At 39.8% G+C, this 23529-nt stretch overlaps 1 protein-coding gene across 1 annotated transcript in view; it reads left to right on the top strand.

Moving 5' to 3' along the window:
* The first annotated feature begins 1003 nt into the window (after nucleotides 1-1003).
* The window catches only part of LOC112862111 (cysteine-rich secretory protein 2-like), a 56258-nt gene continuing 33732 nt past the window's right edge, over nucleotides 1004-23529 (top strand). The window contains exon 1 of the mRNA XM_025925353.2: nucleotides 1004-1193. The gene's annotated coding sequence lies outside the window, so the exon portion shown is untranslated. The remainder of the gene's footprint in view (nucleotides 1194-23529) is intronic.

The raw sequence follows: 23529 nt of genomic DNA, 5'->3' as shown, positions 1-23529 counted from the left end.
TGAATTTTCTAATAAAGAAAAACTTCTATCACTGAGGTACTTCTCATACCTTTCATACTATATACACCATACACATCATTTAACATATTTGGTTTGCCAAAAGTTATAGGTGCATGCTCCACACAAACCCTTTACTCTTGCAGTTTCTGCTCTGAATCTCCAGATTTTTTTTCAATGCAGATAAACTGAGCTTTCAACCCAGAAGGAAACCTGAAGCCGTGCTCAATGTCACAGATGTATGACCTGTGCAGTCAGCCACACAGGGCTCCAGTCTCAGAAGAACTCCATTTTTGCTTTAATGTTCTACCATTTTGTAATTTTTTTAAACTTTATTTACTTATTATGAGAGAGAGAGAGAGAGAGGAGAGAGAGAGAGAGAGAGAATCCCATCAGGCTCTGCACTGGCAGCACAGAGAATGACTTCGGGCTCAAAGTCACAAACCTGAGCCAAAATCAAGCACTGGACACTTAACCTACTGAGCCACCCAGGGACCCTGACCATCTGTAATTCCTAATACTTTTGGACATGGAGCATCCAAGCGTGCTGAAGATGGCTCTGAGCCCAGAGTTAAGGAGACTAAGAAGCTGAGTCTTCAATGTCTCTCTCTGGATACTTGCAGGTTTCTCTAATTCTTCAGAATCATACAGAGGCCTTCCTGAAGATGGATTGTAGATTCAAACCTCACAGAATGCTTCAGAAGACACAATCTCCCACCCCGCCAAAACAAATCTTATTTCAAAACAAATCTCTACCCAAATATGACCTCTGAATATGTGTGTGTTTAAATGCTGAAGAAAAAAAAAAGATCAGTTTTGGCTTCCATATTGGCTCCACCCCTGCTCTAAAATGTGCTCATGTTGTTCTTAGCTATCTTTACCAATAAAAGAAGAAAAAAGCAATTAAAAAGAACATGATGCCCTTCAATGTTCCCAAGATGGGTTACTATAAAACCTCATGACAATTCTTTATTTTTCATGTATTTTACAGATCTGTCCAGAGGTCAGCAGAACAGGTGGTTGATTTAGAATATTTCTGTCAGGGGAGGAGCCAAGGTGGAGGAACAGCATGGAAGTTTTTTGTGTGTCTCGTGTCCATGAAATACAGCCAGACCAACACTGAATCATCCTGCCTAGAAAACTGATCTGAGGATTAACACAACAATCTGCACAACCTGAACCACAGAGCTCAGCAGGTACGCAGCATGGAGAGGTGAACTGGGGGGAGAGAGAAACCGTGGGGGGGGGGGGTTGCAGGAAGCCACGTTTGCATGCGGAGAGAGGACAGAGATGGGGTGGAGGGGAGAGTATGCGAAAAATACCCCCCAAAGCAGCTGGAGAGAAAGTGGAAAAGTGGAAACAGCCTCAGGACTGAACTAAAAAGGGAGAAAGGAGAAAGGAGAGGGTTTAGATTCCATTAAGACTGTAAACAGGGGGACTGCAGAGTCTGAAACTATGCAGCACAATTCCTGGCGGTGCTCTGGTGAGAAGGGCGAATCCCAGCCGCAGAGTGCAGTCTGGGGTCTTCAGGCCAAATGGGGAGAGGCGGTTCCCCTGCTGGGAGGACACCTGGTAGAGGCTGTGTGGGTCTCCTAAAGGCAAGGCCCCAGTAGACCCGGACAACAACCACATTTGCTGGTGCTGGAACAATGTTGTTAAGGGTGAAGCCTGGTGCCAGACATGTGTTGTGATTTTTTCATAATCCCTGAAACTCTGCTGCTACACTATCTCACAAACTTTTTCTAGACCCGGCTGGCACCCGGTTGCAGTTTCTGGGCACCGGTAGCAGCACGGTCCTGCAAACATTCCTGAGTGTGGCCGGCACCCGGCCATTGTTCGTGAGACCCTCCTGCAGAGGGGCAGAATGGGTCAAAGCCGCAGTCCCTCAGAAGTAAGGGGTCAGGAAAAACAGCCACATCTGAGACAAAACTCAGGAGGGAGGTGCTGCCTGGGGCTTGGTCACAGACTGTGCAAAAGCGGGAAGTGGACGGAAGCTGAAGACACAGGACGGGTGCGCGATTGCTGATCAGGGAGAACAGAGTTCTGATACTAGAGACTGGGTAGCTGGGTAACGCCATTATCAACATTCCCGCGCATGCGCATACACACCTGCAAGTGCCACAACAATCCACTCCAGAAAGCTAAGCAGCGCCATCTAGTGGAGAACGGAGCCATTACACTAAGCCCCACCCAACTGGGCCAACCTTGCTCTTCAGGAACAGAAGTCTCTCTGCCTGCTTAGTTTATGAACTATAAAACTCTTCATAGTTTGACCTATAGGGGAAAATGAAGTAATTTCAGTCATATTTCAGTCTGTTTGCCAGTACTATTCAATTTTCTTTCTTTCTTCTTTTTTCTTTTTTCTCTTTTTCATTTCTGTTCTTTTTCTTGAATACAAAAAGAGAAAAAATTCATTTTTATTAAAAATATTTTTATTTAATTTTTTCTACTGTATTTTTTTACTTTTGTGTAAATTTTTTCAAAATCTATTTTACTTCCATCATTTCATTTTAGTCAACTTCAGTGTATTTATTTTTTTCAAATTTTCAAATGATTTCCTTTTTTTTTCCTTGCCCCTTTTTTATCTAATGTATCAAGCCCCTTTCAACACCCAGACCAAAACACATGTAGGATCTAGCATCATTTATTCAATTTTGTGTGTGTGTATGTGTTTGTTTTTAATTTTTTAATTTTAATATATTTTAAGTTTAATTTTTTTACCTCATTAATTCCTTTTCTCCCTTAAAAATGATGAAACGAAGTAATTCACCCCAAAAGAAAGAGCAGGAAGAAATGACAGCCAGGGACTTAAAAAAACAGAGATACAAACAAGATGTCTGAACCAGAATTTAGAATCACTATAATAAGAATATTAGCTGGAGTCAAAAATAGATTAAAATCCCTTTCTGCAAAGATAAAAGAAATAAAAGCTAGTCAGGATGAAATAAAAAGTGCTGTAACTGAGCTGCAACTTTGAATGGCTGCCATAGCAGCAAGGATGAATGAGGCAGAATACAGAATCAATGATATATAGGACAAACTTCTGGAGAATAATGAAGCAGAAAAAAAGAGGGAGATTAAGGCAAAAGAGCACAATTTACGAATTAGAGAAATCAGTGACTCATTAAAAAGGAACATCAGAATCTTAGGGATCCCAGAAGAGGAAGAGAGAGAAATAGGGGTAGAATGGTTATGTGAGCAAATCACAGGGGAAAGCTTTCCTAACCTGGGGAAAGACACAAACATCAAAATCCAGGAAGCACAGAGGACTCCCATTAGATTCAACAAAAACCAACCATCAACAAAGCATATCATAGTCAAATTCACAAAATACTCAGGGAGAGAATCATGAAAGCAGCAAGGGAAAAACAGTCCCTAACCTACCAGGGAAGACAGATCAGGTTTGCAGCACACCTATCCACAGAAACTTGGCAGGCCAGAAAGGAGTGGCAGGATATGTTCAATGTGCTGAATCAGAAAAATATGCAGTCAAGAACGCTTTATCCAGCAAGGCTGTCATAGAAGGACAGATAAACAGTTTCCCAGACAAACAAAAACTAGAGGAGTTTGTGACCACTAAACCAGATCTGCAAAAAAAAGTTCACAGACCAGGCTCCTTTAGGTTAACAATTTTTTTTTTTTAATTTTTTTTTTTTCAACGTTTTTATTTTTGGGACAGAGAGAGACAAAGCATGAACGGGGGAGGGGCAGAGCGAGAGGGAGACACAGAATCGGAAACAGGCTCCAGGCTCTGAGCCATCAGCCCAGAGCCCGATGCGGGGCTCAAACTCACGGACCGCGAGATCGTGACCTGGCTGAAGTCGGACGCTTAACCGACTGCGCCACCCAGGCGCCCCAACAATTTTTTTAACATGGCCTAACATAAGTGTGAGCAAGGAACCTGTGTGCAGGGTTTTTAATATAGAATTACCTGAAACTAATGTAACATTGAATATCAATTATACTTCAGAAAAGTGTATATATATATATATATATATATATATATATATATATATTTTACAATTTGATAGTATTAACACTTGAGTGTAAATATTCAAGAAATTATAAAACTTTATCTCCACATTGTTCTTTTAATCAAAGATATAAATATAGAACTTTCCACTTTCTCTGTGTTGAAATCATGTCAAACATTCAATCGAGGCACCAATGAATGAGAGCCCACAAAGCTCTTCCACCGAAAAGTGGTAAAAATGGACAAGGGACAAATTCATTGCAAATCAATAATTCACAGCAGGCTTTTTATTTTTTTATTTTTTTTTTTTATTTTTTTTTTTAAAGACCTCCTGAGTTAACAGAGGCATTTTTTTTTTTTTAATTTATTTTTGGGACAGAGAGAGAGAGAGCATGAACGGGGGAGGGCAGAGAGAGAGGGAGACACAGAATCAGAAACAGGCTCCAGGCTCTGAGCCATCAGCCCAGAGCCCGACGCGGGGCTCGAACTCACGGACCGCGAGATCGTGACCTGGCTGAAGTCGGACGCTTAACCGACTGCGCCACCCAGGCGCCCCACAGCAGGCTTTTTAAAATAAGTGTTCTGTATTTAATTCTAAGATTACTATGTAGATGAGTAGATAAAAGTAGGAGGCTTGCTGTATTGTTTTCACCTAGACTTCAATATCTTTTACCAAAATGTTCATCGTTCTTAGAGGACTCACCTGAAACAGCATTGGCAATAGCAAAGAGGATAGAAGAAGGATAGAAGTCACCAAAGTTGGTTTCAAAATTGCTATCTTTCCCATTGCCTCCATTCCACAATATCTCAGAATTCAGGACACTGCAACTCAGCCTAAATATCTGCTTCTAACCCCATGGCTCACTGTTAACTGAATATGCATATTGCAAGGACAGATGTAAACAGTAACCCAGGGTTTTGATGCCTTAATTAAAGAAGGATTTCCCTGATACCTAGAATTCAGATTGCCCTTTTACTGAGTCCCTAGAGGTTCTACATCTTGAGGCAACTCACCATTCAAGATGTGCAAGGGATGCTTTGCTTTTGTAAGGGGAAGCACACAGTGGTAAATAGAAAATCAGCACAAAGGTTCAGTCAGCACAAAATTAGCAAGAAACTATAGACACATTTCTCAGTAAGATTGTTTTTATGAAAGAGTCCACACATGGTTTTGAAGGATTCCCATAAAACTACCTGGGCCTACATTTCTCTCTAAACGGTTCTTGTAGCCCTGTTACATTTACTGCAGTTGGGAAAACACCATTGTAAATGGTCCAAACTGATCTATGTCTATTTCCCACATGTGATTATATCCACATAGGTATCAATGAATGTTAACAAACCACTTGCTGAGCTTTAAGGATTTAGATGCATAAACGATTATGGAACAGCAGAGAAAAAAACTATTTACCAAATAGAGTAGTCTTAGACTTAGTGTTTAGTGAGGAGACTGACAATCCATAGAACAGTTCCAAGTGGAACTAACTAAAGAGAACACTGTACTCCTCAAATTATGCTTATAATAAAGCAAAGGATGAGAGAAAGTACTGTGAGTAGAACTGGCCTAAAAGCCTAAATCAGAGAAAAAGCATAAGCCTTCTTAGAGGAAAGGGCAAAGGTCTCCTGACAAATTAGAATTATTCCCTAAAAACTGACATAAACTGTTGCTTCTTAATTTTTTTTGGAGTGCTAAAATACCCAAAGTAAATAACTAGCTGTTCCCTAGGAATGTGTCCTGTGGTTTTGAGAACTTTATGATGATTGAGATTTCCTAGAAATCTCACTAGGACTCACTAGAACACTAGAACTAATACAGGCTTGATTACAGGGTTAAGAGGACTAAGAATTTCAAAGCTGAAGGTGAGACTTAGCAGAAACTCTTGCCAACAAGACAGAAAAAAAAATGAAAGGATGTGATCTAGAGGTTTTATTTTGCAGAAGATATTATGAACAAAAATCCATGCTTACACATTATCCCACTCAGGGAGAGAGGTCAAACTGAGAAGGTGAATCAAACTTCATTAAATACAATGAGATACTACAGACAGAACAAAGATGTCAGTGGGAACAACATAACAAATACCCGGGAAACCTGAATGATATGACTAACAAGGAAAATAGAGCATTTACTTCTATTGTGTCAATATTTGAGTTGTGAACATCCTGGAGGCACCAGGTGGTGTTCCGAAGCTATTCTTGCAGTAGCTTATAATAATATAAGCAATTGCTTCTTAGTTTATATTCTAAACTCTTGATACATGCATATTCATTATACTACATTGACAGTATGTATAAAGTCAGTATTCATTATGCTATAACGACGGTATGTATAATGACATATGTTTAAAGTCATTAATGTTGGTTTTATTTCATTTCATCTCTTAGGTATAGAGATAGCCTGTTTTTCAGCAGCATGATCTTAGTGGAACTAACTGAAAAAACACTGTTCCTTTCTGCATCAACCACACTGTGTAAATACTGGTACAATGAATGATTCTTTTATAGGACCACAGTATTGCATCTGAAAACAAGGTTTATGTGAAACTGAAAATACCGTTTATACCTCCTTTCCTTCTTTCTGTATTATTTGCATTATATAACCAACGCTGCAATGCACTAGATAGTTTAATGTTAATTCCATAATTTGAACCAATATTTCTGTCTGTAGAAATGTAGCTTACTTAAAGTGATAGGTGTTTGTACCTTTCTTGTTTCTGTCGAGACAGAAACAAGATAATCTAGAAAAGAAATGCCAGTAGTTATTTACAGGACATATCAAACTTGGAAAGCCCCAAAATACCTGAAAAATTCATCCAGAGTCACTAAACACATGAGAAATGCCAGAAGAAGATATAAAAGTGTATTTTTTGCAAGAATATGACAAACTATTATATGTTGTCAATAATTAATGATTATGATTCAAAGACTCACAATGCTTCCAGGCTGAAGGACATTCTCAAAAAAAAAAAAAAAATGAGACTAGGAAATATTTTCCTTATATAGAGAATCAAATCAGGCAATTATTTGTCTAGATCTTTATAAAGAGCCTTTTATTTCATATATTTCCTCACAGAATTTTCAATAATTAGAAATTACACTTACCTAAAAGCAGAATAATTAATATCATGAAGAAAATCACATCCTGAAGGCAAAAATATCTTAATTTTTCTTTTGTGTTCTACCACTGGTTCTTAAGATATTTTCATTTGGATAAAAGTAAATCATGCAAATAACACCTTTTTTCTGATTTCAAAAATAATGTATATTTTTTAAATGTGCAATGAGTACTGTATACTAATGACATGCTACTAATTAAACAGTTTTTTTAACTTTTTTTAATGTTTATTTATTTTTGAGAAAGAGAGAGACTGAGGGTGGGGAGGGGCAGAGAGAGGGAGACTTAGAATCCAAAGCAGGCTCTAGGCTCTGAGCTGTCAGCACAAAGCTCGACACAAGGCTCGAACTCATGAGCCATGAGATCATGACCTGAGCTGAAGTCGGACATTTAACCGATTGAGCCACCCAGGTGTCCCACTAATTAAACAGTTTTAAGGAAAGCTCAGGGTTTACAAGCAAAATATGAAATGATTTAGTAGACTAACTGTGAATTAGGCATTCCTCGACTAAATGTCTGATTCTACTATCAACACAGGGCCAAACTGAACAAGAAAACTGGGAGATATCTCTATGTTTGCCCCACACTACTTCTATTTCAAAATGATTAGCTCCTGTCAACTTTTTAATACAACACAGGCAGTCTTGCTAGAGTCAGAGGTCATACTCCATCTTATTTGGATACCATCTCGAGGAATGTGTCGCGCAAATTCTCTGTAGCCTCCTGAATTACTATTTTTTTAAAGTGTCCTGTAGTCCCCAACATCTCTTCAAGAATACGGTGTCCAAGATTATTTTTTAAAGTTTATTTATTTATTTTGAGAGAAAGAGAGAGCACATGAGCAGAGGAAGAAGACAGAGAGGGAGAGAGTGTATCCCAAGTAGGCTCCACGCTTAGTGCAGAGCTCAGGCAGGGCTCAATCTCACGACCCTGAGATTACCACCTGAGTATCAAGAGTTGGATACTTAACGAAATGAGCCACCCAAGCACCACATAAACACTAGAGACAGAGTGTGTCTGGGTATGTGCTGGGATTTCAAGATAAGAGAAAAAATTATTGTGATTCTTTATCAATTCCATTGGACTTGGGTTGGACTGCACCCCAAAGCAGAGAATGGGTACTGGGGCCCACACAGGTACTAGTCTGTCTTGAGTACTCTTCCTAAATGACACTGCAGACTCTATTCCATTCTAGACCCTGGAAGGAGCCTTAGAACTTTTGCTTCAAAGCCCAGTGGCCCCCTGACATTCATATCATAGCACAGAGTTATTTTAACAGCATATTAATAAATAATGCTGAATTCACTTATAAAAGAAATTCTTACTTTTTTCATTTCTTCAGTTTCCCAGCTTTTAATTTGTCTTGCCATGTAATTCCAAATTCATCAAGGTTATTTACCTCTTTCTTTGATCAGTACAGACATATCTGGTTCCTAATTATCCTAACCCTATTTTTTCCGGTTTCCATCTATACATCTGTTCTTTCATTTCCTGTGCTTCTTGTACAGAATGACGTTCTTATTCTTTTAACTACAAATGTATTCATTAAAAGAGGCTGAGATCATCTGACAATTTCATGAACTCTTCTGGCATAGTCTGGCACCAAAATTTTTGTATTGAAATATATGTAATTTATTATGAATGACTTTAATTTTATTTTCTTATTACATTATGCATGGGCATTATTAATAACAACCTTTCAAAAAATTGTGTGTAGACATAATTTATGTTTGATCCTATTCTTAGAGATGGGGTGGCAGGGTTCCTGCCCCATGGATATGTCAAATTGGGCCTCAAAGGTGCTCATGTACTTTGGAGTAACATCCTTGAAAATATCTAAGTATCCCAGAAGTATGGGCCCCAGTCCCTGTTACTCCATGTACACTGCTCCCCAACCCTAATCCCCATACATGGGATCTAGATGCCCCCAAAAGCAACACAATTGAACCTATAAGGTGCCTCAGGCTCCCTGGCAAGTCCTTAGTTCCAGGTGAGCTGTCTGGTAAGTAGATTGCTCTCTTTGGTTAGTGGAGTATTTTTTTTTTACAGGATCAAATGGTATTGGGCCAATAGAATGGTATTTACATGCTAACTTTAGGTATGATAAATGGTTAATGAAGAAAAGGGTCCCACAAAAAGAATTTTCTCAGGGCTTCACATACACTAGAGGAAGCTCTGGGTATATTATTCCCTAAGTTTTTTTAGAACAGTAAAATAGATGTTAAAAAACATTGTGATAAAAGGGAAGCTCTGGGAACACAGGGTATACATTTCTAGTTATAAATAAGTAATGGAGATGTAATGTACAACAAAGAAACAAACAAAAAGGGAGCATTGAGTCCAATAGGGCTAAGAACCAATGTATCATACTATACGTCACTGAAATTTCTATAGGAAGGCTTTCCTTCTTATTTCTGCAACAGGGAAGGCCAGAGCATGAAGAAGAGGTTTCTGAGTGTAAAGTCTCTAAGGAGAATATAATCACTGCTTTTTGCTTCATACTGGGAATTCTAGCAATTACCTTGCAAATAGAGCCAAGTCATAGAAATGGGCCAAGAGTTCTCTCTACTGGGTACAGCACTGATGTCTTCCAGTACACTCTATTCTCCTGGTTGGGAACCTTTTTATTCCAAATGTAACTGCAAATTAGTGAAATCCATGAGCGAGATATACTTTGAAGCAATGTGAAGAGAGAAAATCAAACATAATTGTAGTAAAACAAATTAGGAAGAGTTACAAAACCCATTCTGCATCAAATAGTTCCAAGTGCAGAAAACTTCTTGACTGTGTTCACTGTAAAAGGACAGGAAGAACTGTGTGTTTACTCATGCTAAGGGGACTGGGTTATAACTCACATGATGGTTAATGTCCTTTCACTGAAATATTATGGTTTTACTTAAGTTCTGATATATTTCAGTAAGAACCTTATTCTTTTGTAACTTATAGTTGCAAAACAAACCCAGAATCAGTTAGATAAATCCATTCCAGTAATTCCTGTTTAGGACTGACTGGAAACTCAGAAGAAAGGTGCCAAAGATAGAGGCATCTGAGGGGCTTGATCACTTAAGCGTCTGACTCTTGATTTTGGCTCAGGTCATGATCTCGCCGTTTGTGAGTTCGAGCCCCACGTTGGGCTCTGCACTGAAGATGTGGAGTCTGTGTGGGATTCTCTCTCTCCCTCTCTCTCTGCCCCAGCTCAGTCTCTCTCTCTCTCAAAATAAATAAATAAACTTAAAAAAAAAGTGCCAAAGATCAAGTCACATTCACCCAAAGGTCTAAAGATGAAAAATAATTGAATATTAAAATAATTATGGGGTGCCTGGGTGGCTCAGTCGGTTGAGCGTCCGGCTTCGGCTCAGGTCATGATCTCACAGTCTGTGGGTTCGAGCCCCGCGTGGGGCTCTGTGCTGACAGCTCAGAGCCTGGAGCCTGCTTCGGATTCTATGTCCCCCCTCTCTCTCTGCCCCTCACCCACTCATGGTCCGTCACTCTCTGTCTCAGAAATATATATATATATATATATATATAATATATACATAATTAAAGAAGAACCCTCCTTTCATGCAATCAATGATGGAAGTCCTGAAAAATTAACTACAGATAAAATAGTCACATATTTTGTGCTTTTAGTGTTTTCTCCAGAGGAAAAAAAGTGTTTGCTAAACATGTAAAATTATGCTAATAACAAAGATGACAGTAACCACATTGGCAGCTTTCATGCCTTAAGCAATGTTCTGAAAAAGCTTTACATATATAAACTAATTGAATTCTCACAACCATTCATGAAATGTATACATAATTAACCCTGGTTTTACAAAGAAAACTAAAGCATAGATTTAGCACTTGGTGATTCAACCAAGTAGAGGCAATACCAGAGTTGCACAAAGGGCTGAACACAGGGTTTTCTGCTGTAGGAAAGGTATTTGAATATCTGTGGAAGTGTTCAACTTGTGATAATTGCCATTCACCTAATGTTGCTGATATTTCACCTACAAATCTCACAGTTTAAGTCAGGGGACTCCGACATGTCATGGAAGACAGATCATTAAATTTGGAGATGAGAATATAGTTTCATTTCCAGCTTTTCCTATTGATTACTCTATGATCTTGAGATTTTATTTAACTTTTCCAAGTACCATTCTTTCGAAATGGAGAGAACAACACTTCTCCATCACAGCTGTTCAGAAATTGAAATGATGTATGTGAGGTGCTTTGTGAGCTTCAAAGTGCTACACAAATGTGGAAAATCAATATCTATTTCTGGCCTTCTCATCTCATTCATACATTTCTGGTACTTTCAGCGTCTTTTCATTTTCTCAGATATGTCATTTATAATATCAGATTTGTCCAGTCACTTATCTAACTAATTTGTATTGAGCCTGTATGTGCAGAACACTCTAGGGGAATCAGGAAAGCCTTTTTAAAAACTAATATTTGGGCTAACATCTGAAAGATGAGAAAGCTAGTCATGAATCTATGAGGGTATAGGTTCAGGCTAGAACCACCCAGGCAAAGATCCCAGAAGGCGTAAGGTTTCTAGAGTGGAAATGAGCTTTCATCCAGAAGTGTTGGCAGGGCCATGTGGCTGGAGCATCATCAGGGAGAGGGAATGTGATTTCCATGGGAAGCACAATGTATTAGTAGAAAAGAACCCTTCTGAGTTTGGGGTTAATGGAGGAAAAGTCTAAAAGCAAAACAAAGCAAAACAGATCAGGCAATGAAATGAAAAGGAGCACTGGGTGAATTAAAAGTTGGCTCAGAACTAATCTTGAGAACCATGCATATGAAAGTAGTGTCCTACTCAAATGTTTTCCTAGGCTGAGGGTGGAGATGGAGGCAGTTATCCCTGAAGCAGTAAAATCACATGGATAAAGAATCACGAAGTGATGGAAACCCAACTCAAGACAAAGGGAAATTTAGAAAACTGGAGAACAGCATGTGGTAATTATATCTAAAATCTTGTCCAGCAGGCAGAAGAGAATTTCCCCTACCCCTTGTAAGATGGAAATTTGCCTAGGACAGTATCACTTGAGTAAATAGTGTAATCTGACACCACACAAAGGGAGTAGCACTAATTATTCATATGAATAAACCTGTAATTATAAATTGTTTCCTATTCCAAGACAGGGATCCCAAGGTCATAAAAACTTTTGTTTGTGCTTAGGATTAAAATGAAATGAACCTAGGTCATTACAATCTTGTGTAACTTGATAGAAATAATAAAATTTTAGCTAGAATTTAGCCTAATCAAGGCTGGATTGCTTTCACTCTGTGAGTATTCAGGAGATAACCAACGACCTGAAAAAGGTAGAAATAATAATATAGGCAGCTGCAATTAATCTATAAGCCTCATATTAAAGGCAGATGAGGCGGGGGCACCTGGGTGGCTCCATCGGTAAAGTGTCTGACTCTGGTCATGATCTTACAGTTATGAGATGGAACTCCTCCTCCCACCCCAGATAGGGCTCCACACTAGGGGTGGAGCCTGCTTGAGATTCTCTCTCTCCCTCTTCCTCTGTTCTTTCCCCCTTGCAGTCGCTCTCTCTCAAAAAATAAAACAAAATAAAATTTTAAAAAGTTAAAAAAAAGGCAGATAAGGTGTTTTCCTGAATGAGAGGCAAGAAATAGTTTCACATACAGTCATAAGAATTGGAGTCTATGGAGTCATAGATGATCTTTGAACACCATTGCATTATTGAAAGTAACATAAAAAGGTCACATGCCAAAGAGCAAGGAACTGGTGCCAGGTGTAGCAAACCCACATAAATCACTGAATGGATTTCTTTATTCCTTGGACCTTAATTTAGGGGGTGATTAACATTGGACAAAGAGCCACTTGCTTAGGGAACAATGAACCAGCAGGCCCAAGCAGCCACTAGTTGACCTTTGAGGGAATATAATGAGCTCAGGGAAAGTACATGCACAGAAAGATTAGTTAATGCCTAACACGGATTTGCATCCTTCTGGAACACAGATGATGACATTGTATGCAGTTGGAAACAAGCCCCAGAGAAGAACAAACTTCCAATTGTTACGAATGCAAGTCTATTGTAAGAAGAGAAAGCTTTAGATTTACTGGTTCCAGTAGTGTGGCTCTTAACTCCTCAAACTGTCTTGCAATGTGTTGGGAGAATTCTCTTCCTTCTCTATTATTCATTTACTAACCAAGTGTTACCATTCTCCACTCACCTATGCCCTCATTTCTCTTCCTGTGCCTTTGCTTTTTTTTTTTTTTTTTTTTGCCTTATTGGGAATGTGAATCACCCTCATCTATCTCCAAGCCACCGTGTCCCTTACTCCTTCAAAGTTGAGCTCCAGATGTATCGCGTTCATGAACACCTGACCAACTAATCTTAACTTTAAAAAATGTATGTATCCCTTCAAATGAGCACTTTATCCTTATTCTTTGTTACATGTCAATATATGTTGACATACACTCCATGCAGGAAAAGTGCTAAGAACTGGGGATAAATATATACAAAAATCCAAGGGTCAAGAATATTACTGTTTAGAAGGGAAATGAACATGTACATAAAAGGCCACATTTAAAAATTACTGAGTTATTGTACAAGAGATATGTACAAAATAAAATATGAGCATAAGAAACATATTCAAATATACCTTCAGGACCTAAGGAAAACCATCATGAAAAAAATATGATGAATCATGGGAATCTACCCCCAAAACCAAGAGCACACTGTTTACACTGTGTGTTAGCTAACTTGACAATAAATTATATTTAAATAATTATATTTAAATATATATGTGTATATGTATATTAATCTTATTTTATTTTATTTATTATTTTTTTAGAAGGAGCACATGAGTGAGTGAGGGTCAGAGAGAAAGGGAGAGAGAGAATCCCATGAGGGACAAAGAGAGAGAGAGAGAGAGAGAGAGAGAATCCCAAACAGGGATCCATGAGTTCACCCAATGTGGGGCTCAAACTCATGAACCATGAGACCATGACCTGAGCCAAAGTCAGATGCATAACAGTCTGAGCCACCCAGGCACCCTAATAATATATATTAAGTTGAAATACAAGCAATAAGTGAGATTTCAGGATGAAGGAAAGTAAGGAAAGCAGGTGCACAAGTGTGAAGACAAGGGAGGAGATGTGGTTTTTCAGATCAGTAAAGCAGAAGGAGAGACCATGGAGCACATGGTATGGAGGAGCCAAATAATGAAGAACTGCACACCATGGAAAGGAAATTATTCTAAGTGGAACACACAAATGCTTACCTATTAGAGCTCTTTCAAGACATAGCAGGGGAGCTGGGTCCTGGAGGACACTGCCATGCTAGCCCTAGCCTTGTTTGTCACCAGATTGTGGGAATGTCCCTGTGGGCTGTGAAGGCAGAGGCTGAGGTGGTTCTGCAGCAAGGCAAGAAGCACTTGAGAGGGTAAGAGCAGTGGCAGTTTGATACCTGGTGTTTTTTAAAATTTTTTAAATATTTATTTTTGAGAGAGAAAGAGCATGAGTGAGAAAGGAGCAGAGAGAGCGAGGGAGACACAGAATCCGAAGCAGGCTCCAGGCTCTGAGCTCTCAGCACAGAGCCCAAAGTGGGGCTCGAACTGGGGATAGGTGAGATTACCACCTGAGCCAAAGTTGGATGCTCAACTGACTGAGGCACCCAGGTGCTGCTTCTACCTGGTATTTTTAGGCACTGGTTTGCTCTGGCTAAATAACTATTCTTTTTACCACTGTGTATTTCCTTGTTCAAATCAATATTATTATGGCATGTATTTTATTGCTTATTCTGTTTATTATTATAGTTTAAATCATATAGAAACATTAACAAACTTCAAGCATGATAATACAATGATAATTTATGCATCATTACTCTGGCATCAGCTGGGGAGAAATAATGGAATAACAAAAACATGGAGAACAAGAGCAGTTAAAATCTAGACGATAAATGATGAGGGCTCCATCTAGAACAATGGTGCTGCAAATGTAACAGATGAGCTGGTAGAAGCAATAACTTGAACTGATACTCTGCTGTTCTAATTGGATATGAGTAGGGATAATATGGAGATGACAGTCTAGAATACATTTCAAGACTTTTAGTCTATCCTGGATTTTATATTCAAAACATGTGCCTTAGTATTCAGCTCTTCCTAGAACAATAATACTTCTTGGTCTAGGATGTCCCTGATATACATAGACTAACCTTAACAATAATTTTAAATAGTGTCCTCTTTCAACTTCAGACGATCATAAATTAAGTGGTCATTTTGGCCAGCTTTAGAAAACTTTTCAAGTGACCCCACACATGTATGGCTATTAGAAGAGTTTCCCAAATGTAAGAATCACCTAGGAAGCCTATCAAAATGCTGAAATCTGAGCTCCACTTTCAGTAATTCTGATTCTGTATGTTCAGGATGAAATAAAGCAAGACAAAACATAAAACAATACAGAAATCTATAAGCTTTTTTTAAATCAAGTACCTTTGTTAATTTTGATTATATCATTAGGAATACTATATGAATATGTCCAAATGAATTGTCTACTATCTCTTCTCTTTCTCTCCACAGAAGACAGAACAAATTATACATACAATAGGTGCTCACTAAATCATATATTGCTTCTTTCTTAAAGTTTATTTATTTACTTTGAAAGAGAGAGAGAGCATGCACACGTGGGGTAGGGGTAGAAAGAGAGAGTGAGAGAGAGAGAATCCCAAGCAGGTTCCAGGCTGTCAGCCCGGAGCCAACATGGGGCTTGACCCCATGAACCAGAGGTCCACCTCACAAACTGTGAGATCATGACCTTGGTCCAAATCAAGAGTCGGACACTTTCCCAACTAAGCCACCCAGGTGTCCCTCATATATTGCTTTTATTGCTCAAGTATATGTGTGTATATTGAGCAAAATAACCTAGAATTGAATAAATAGCCCTGAGTGTCCCTAGTGAAAACTACTATGACCTTACCAACCATATAATGCCACATAGAAAACCTCAAGAACATTGTAATCATTCTCTTCTTATAGCTTGAGAAGATAAATAAGGACAATAGAAAGAATGACAAGATGGGGTGGGGGAAGCTCTAAGAGATGAAGAGATTTAATGGAGAACTTGGGAACTGTAGGAAATTCTACATGCATTTTTTTTTTTTTGACTTGCAGAAATTGGCTAGAAAACAAAATTCTCCTTGGGGAAGTATTTGAAGTTATTTTCATGTAATTGTTATAGAAATCCACATGGCTATGATTGTTCATTATTCTGCATGAATAAGCACTACCTGTGCTGACTAAATGGACTGGGACCAGTGGAAATAACACAAGGTGTCTGGTCACCTGAGAGCATTCTGAATATGACCACTCTTCCCCAGGAGATGTAATGAAGTGATATGCATCAGAGTCAAAGGAGCCAGACAGGGAAATAGCAGAACATAGACTGTCAGCGACTGAAATCACAGAAGAGCCTCTATTGGCAGTGAGGCAGTCTCAGAGTTTTAAATAAAGTTCGAGAGGCTCCTGAGAGCTATTACTTATTGCAGTCTAAAGCTCTCTATCCTCGGGGCGCCTGGGTGGCGCAGTCGGTTAAGCGTCCGACTTCAGCCAGGTCACGATCTCGCGGTCCGTGAGTTCGAGCCCCGCGTCAGGCTCTGGGCTGATGGCTCAGAGCCTGGAGCCTGTTTCCGATTCTGTGTCTCCCTCTCTCTCTGCCCCTCCCCCGTTCATGCTCTGTCTCTCTCTGTCCCAAAAATAAATAAACGTTGAAAAAAAAATTTTTTTTTTAAAAAATAAAGCTCTCTATCCTAACTTAGCATTCCACTTAGAATGACTTGGATTTAACTGCATCTGATAAGGCTAAGTAGAGGATAAATGTGGAGCCTTTCAGGCAGGAGTAGCTGAAAGGCCAAACACTGTCATGTTAGGATTCCACCCATTTTAATATAAATAAAAAGACTCACCTGCAGACAAAAGATCACTCTCCCCATAGGGTTTGCCATTCTACTTTTAGAGAAAAAATTAATTATCCGTAATTTTTATTCCTATGGAATCGTTTCTTACTAGGTAACACTGCTCAGTGGCACCTATCTTTTCTGATTTGAAATCATAATTTTATCAAATACCTACTTTCACACATCTTTTTTCTTAGTGTGATAACCTGTGAAATGAGGAATACTATTCATGGGGAAGTGACTTAACCAGTCAAAATCAAGAAATAAGCATGGATTTAAATCCAAAAATTTGATTCAGTCATCCCTCAATACATCTTTGACATCCATGCTCCACTAGTTTGTCCCCAATAGGATGATGGACAGTTGTGCTCTTTCTTAAGGGAATTTCAAACAAAAGGAATGTCAAGCATCAATAAGTTAATATATTAGATACACAGAGGCCCATTTAGTTTTTCTGAGCACTTCTGAAATCTCACTATCCAAAAAGTTTACTATGAAATTAGGACAATCACAAAAGTCTTTATAAATTATTTGATTACTATGACCTATGAATATTTATTAAAAGAAGTATGCCTCAGCAATGGGAAGCCCATATATGCTAGTGAAGAGGGTAGAAGATGAACAAGCTGTTTTCCTTTCCTTCCTCACTCTCTTACTCCTCCTGTCCACCAGTAAGACCTTTTTTTGGTATTCAGTTTGTTTATTTCTCTTCCTCAACATCTTCTAAAACAAAGGAAAGAGTCACTATAGACAATTAGCTGCTATTTGCAACGTGTCTTTATTTATGAGATAATGCTAATTTTAAAATGTACCGGAGAGAGGGAAGATGGCTGCGTAGGAGGACGCTGGGCTCACCGCGCGTCCTGCTGATCACTTAGATTCCACCTACACCTGCCTAAATAACCCAGAAAACCGCCAGAGGATTAGCAGAACGGAGTCGCCGGAGCCAAGCGCAGACCAGAGGCCCACGGAAGAGGGTAGGAAGGGCGGCGAGGCGGTGCCCGCTCCACGGACTGGGGGGAGGGAGCCGGGGCGGAGGGGCGGCTCACAGGCCAAGCAGAGCCCCCGAGTCTGGCTTGCAAAAAGCGGAGGGGCCTGACGGACTGTGTTCCGACAGCAAGCGCAACTTAGCGTCTGGGAGGTCATAAGTTAACAGCTCTGCTCAGAAAGCGGGAAGGCTGGAGGACAAAGGGAAGGAGAGCTGCTGAGCCCCCTGACGACAGAGCTCAGTTTGGTGGGGAACAAAGGCGCTCGCCAGCGCCATCTCCCCCGCCCATCCCCCAGCCAAAATCCCAAAGAGAACCAGTTCCTGCCAGGGAACTTGCTCACTCCGCGCAAACACCCAACTCTGCGCTTCTGCGGAGCCAAACCTCCGGCAGCGGATCTGACTCCCTCCTGCTGCCACAGGGCCCCTCCTGAAGTGGATCACCTAAGGAGAAGCAAGCTAAGCCTGCCCCTCCTGCCCCTGTGCACCTTGCCTACCCACCCCAGCTAAGACGCCAGATCCCCAGCATCACAAGCCTGGCAGTGTGCAAGTAGCCCAGACGGGCCCCCCCACCCCAAAGTGAATCCCGCCCCTAGGAGAGGGGAACAGAAGGCACGCACCAGTCTGACTGTGGACACAGCGTGGGCTGGGGGCAGACATCAGGTCTGACTGCGGCTCCGCCCACCAACTCCAGTTATACACCACAGCACAGGGGAAGTGCCCTGCAGGTCCTCACCACGCCAGGGGCTATCCAAAATGACCAAGCGGAAGAATTCCCCTCAGAAGAATCTCCAGGAAATAACAACAGCTAATGAGCTGATCAAAAAGGATTTAAATAATATAACAGAAAGTGAATTTAGAATAATAGTCATAAAATTAATCGCTGGGCTTGAAAACAGTATAGCTGACAGCAGAGAATCTCTTGCTACAGAGATCAAGGGACTAAGGAACAGTCACGAGGAGCTGAAAAACGCTTTAAACGAAATGCATAACAAAATGGAAACCACCACGACTCGGATTGAAGAGGCAGAGGAGAGAATAGGTGAACTAGAAGATAAAGTGATGGAAAAAGAGGAAGCTGAGAAAAAGAGAGATAAAAAAATCCAGGAGTATGAGGGGAAAATTAGAGAACTAAGTGATACACTAAAAAGAAATAATCTACGCATAATTGGTATCCCAGAGGAGGAAGAGAGAGGGAAAGGTGCTGAAGGGGTACTTGAAGAAATTATAGCTGAGAACTTCCCTGAACTGGGGAAGGAAAAAGGCATTGAAATCCAAGAGGCACAGAGAACTCCCTTCAGACGTAACTTGAATCGATCTTCTGCACGACATATCATAGTGAAACTGGCAAAATACAAGGATAAAGAGAAAATTCTGAAAGCAGCAAGGGGTAAACGTGCCCTCACATATAAAGGGAGACCTATAAGACTCGTGACTGATCTCTCTTTTGAAACTTGGCAGGCCAGAAAGAATTGGCACGAGATTTTCAGTGTGCTAGACAGAAAAAATATGCAGCCAAGAATCCTTTATCCAGCAAGTCTGTCATTTAGAATAGAAGGAGAGATAAGGATCTTCCCAAACAAACAAAAACTGAAGGAATTTGTCACCACTAAACCGGCCCTACAAGAGATCCTAAGGGGGACCCTGTGAGACAAAGTACCAGAGACATCACTACAAGCATAAAACATACAGACATCACAATGACTCTAAACCCATATCTTTCTATAATAACACTGAATGTAAATGGATTAAATGCGCCAACCAAAAGACATAGGGTATCAGAATGGATAAAAAAACAAGACCCATCTATTTGCTGTCTACAAGAGACTCATTTTAGACCTGAGGACACCTTTAGATTGAGAGTGAGGGGATGGAGATCTATTTATCATGCTACTGGAAGCCAAAAGAAAGCTGGAGTAGCCATCCTTATATCAGACAAACTAGACTTTAAATTAAAGGCTGTAACAAGAGATGAAGAAGGACATTATATAATAGTGACAGGGTCTATCCATCAGGAAGAGCTAACAATTATAAATGTCTATGCGCCGAATACCGGAGCGCCCAAATATATAAAACAATTACTCATAAACATAAGCAACCTTATTGAGAAGAATGTGGTGATTGCAGGGGACTTTAACACCCCACTTACAGAAATGGATAGATCATCTAGACACACGGTCAATAAAGAAACAAGGGCCCTGAATGAGACATTGGATCAGATGGACTTGACAGATATATTTAGAAATCTGCATCCCAAAGCAACAGAATATACTTTCTTCTCGAGTGCACATGGAACATTCTCCAAGATAGATCATATACTGGGTCACAAAACAGCCCTTCATAAGTTTACAAGAATTGAAATCATACCATGCATACTTTCAGACCACAATGCTATGAAGCTTGAAACCAACCACAGAAAAAAGTCTGGAAAACCTCCAAAAGCATGGAGGTTAAAGAACACCCTACTAACGAATGAGTGGGTCAACCAGGCAATTAGAGAAGAAATTAAAAAATATATGGAAACAAACGAAAATGAAAATACAACAATCCAAACGCTTTGGGACGCAGCGAAGGCAGTCCTGAGAGGAAAATACATTGCAATCCAGGCGTATCTCAAGAAACAAGAAAAATCCCAAATACAAAATCTAACAGCACACCTAAAGGAAATAGAAGCAGAACAGCAAAGGCAGCCTAAACCCAGCAGAAGAAGAGAAATAATAAAGATCAGAGCAGAAATAAACAATATAGAATCTAAAAAAACTGTAGAGCAGATCAACGAAACCAAGAGTTGGTTTTTTGAAAAAATAAACAAAATTGACAAACCTCTAGCCAGGCTTCTCAAAAAGAAAAGGGAGATGACCCAAATAGATAAAATCATGAATGAAAATGGAATTATTACAACCAATCCCTCAGAGATACAAACAATTATCAGGGAATACTATGAAAAATTATATGCCAACAAATTGGACAACCTGGAAGAAATGGACAAATTCCTGAATACCCACACTCTTCCAAAACTCAATCAGGAGGAAATAGAAAGCTTGAACAGACCCATCACCAGCGAAGAAATTGAATCGGTTATCAAAAATCTCCCAACAAATAAGAGTCCAGGACCAGATGGCTTCCCAGGGGAGTTCTACCAGACGTTTAAAGCAGAGATAATACCTATCCTTCTCAAGCTATTCCAAGAAATAGAAAGGGAAGGAAAACTTCCAGACTCATTGTATGAAGCCAGTATTACTTTGATTCCCAAACCAGACAGAGACCCAGTAAAAGAAGAGAACTACAGGCCAATATCCCTGATGAATATGGATGCAAAAATTCTCAATAAGATACTAGCAAATCGAATTCAACGGCATATAAAAAGAATTATTCACCATGATCAAGTGGGATTCATTCCTGGGATGCAGGGCTGGTTCAACATTCGCAAATCAATCAACGTGATACATCACATTAACAAAAAAAAAGAGAAGAACCATATGATCCTGTCAATCGATGCAGAAAAGGCCTTTGACAAAATCCAGCACCCTTTCTTAATAAAAACCCTTGAGAAAGTCGGGATAGAAGGAACATACTTAAAGATCATAAAAGCCATTTATGAAAAGCCCACAGCTAACATCATCCTCAACGGGGAAAAACTGAGAGCTTTTTCCCTGAGATCAGGAACACGACAGGGAGCCCACTCTCACCGCTGTTGTTTAACATAGTGCTGGAAGTTCTAGCATCAGCAATCAGACAACAACAGGAAATCAAAGGCATCAAAATTGGCAAAGATGAAGTCAAGCTTTCGCTTTTTGCAGATGACATGATATTATACATGGAAAATCCGATAGACTCCACCAAAAGTCTGCTAGAACTGATCCATGAATTCAGCAAAGTTGCAGGATACAAAATCAATGTACAGAAATCCGTTGCATTCTTATACACTAACAATGAAGCAACAGAAAGACAAATAAAGAAACCGATCCCATTCACAATTGCACCAAGAAGCATAAAATACCTAGGAATCAATCTAACCAAAGATGTAAAGGATCTGTATGCTGAAAACTATAGAAAGCTTATGAAGGTAATTGAAGAAGATTTAAAGAAATGGAAAGACATTCCCTGCTCATGGATTGGAAGAATAAATATTGTCAAAATGTCAATACTACCCAAAGCTATCTACACATTCAATGCAATCCCAATCAAAATTGCACCAGCATTCTTCTCGAAACTAGAACAAGCAATCCTAAAATTCATATGGAACCACAAAAGGCCCGAATAGCCAAAGTAATTTTGAAGAAGAAGACCAAAGCAGGAGGCATCACAATCCCAGACTTTAGCCTCTACTACAAAGCTGTCATCATCAAGACAGCATGGTATTGGCATAAAAACAGACACATAGACCAATGGAATAGAATAGAAACCCCAGAACTAGACCCACAAACGTATGGCCAACTCATCTTTGACAAAGCAGGAAAGAACATCCAATGGAAAAAAGACAGTCTCTTTAACAAATGGTGCTGGGAGAACTGGACAGCAACATGCAGAAGGTTGAAACTAGACCACTTTCTCACACCATTCACAAAAATAAACTCAAAATGGATAAAGGACCTGAAGGTGAGACAGGAAACCATCAAAACCTTAGAGGAGAAAGCAGGAAAAGACCTCTCTGACCTCAGCCGTAGCAATCTCTTACTCGACACATCCCCGAAGGCAAGGGAATTAAAAGCAAAAGTGAATTACTGGGACCTTATGAAGATAAAAAGCTTCTGCACAGCAAAGGAAACAACCAACAAAACTAAAAGGCAACCAACAGAATGGGAAAAGATATTTGCAAATGACATATCGGACAAAGGGCTAGTATCCAAAATATATAAAGAGCTCACCAAACTCCACACCCAAAAAGCAAATAACCCAGTGAAGAAATGGGCAGAAAACATAAATAGACACTTCTCTAAAGAAGACATCCGGATGGCCAACAGGCACATGAAAAGATGTTCAGCGTCGCTCCTTATCAGGGAAATACAAATCAAAACCACACTCAGGTATCACCTCACGCCAGTCAGAGTGGCCAAAATGAACAAATCAGGAGACTATAGATGCTGGAGAGGATGTGGAGAAACGGGAACCCTCTTGCACTGTTGGTGGGAATGCAAATTGGTGCAGCTGCTCTGGAAAGCAGTGTGGAGGTTCCTCAGAAAATTAAAAATAGACCTACCCTATGACCCAGCAATAGCACTGCTAGGAATTTATCCAAGGGACACAGGAGTACTGATGCATAGGGGCACTTGTACCCCAATGTTTATAGCAGCACTCTCAACAATAGCCAAATTATGGAAAGAGCCTAAATGTCCATCAACTGATGAACGGATAAAGAAATTGTGGTTTATATACACTATGGAATACTATGTGGCAATGAGAAAAAATGAAATATGGCCTTTTGTAGCAACGTGGATGGAACTGGAGAGTGTGATGCTAAGTGAAATAAGCCATACAGAGAAAGACAGATACCATATGGTTTCACTCTTATGTGGATCCTGAGAAACTTAACAGGAACCCATGGGGG

The sequence above is a fragment of the Puma concolor genome, chromosome B2 (genome assembly GCF_028749965.1).
Source record: "Puma concolor isolate L17-30 chromosome B2, mPumCon1.1.hap2, whole genome shotgun sequence".
In the NCBI taxonomy this organism is placed as follows: domain Eukaryota; kingdom Metazoa; phylum Chordata; class Mammalia; order Carnivora; family Felidae; genus Puma; species Puma concolor.
Note: the sequence above shows the minus strand (reverse complement) of the source record. Positions and strands in the feature narration are given on the sequence as shown.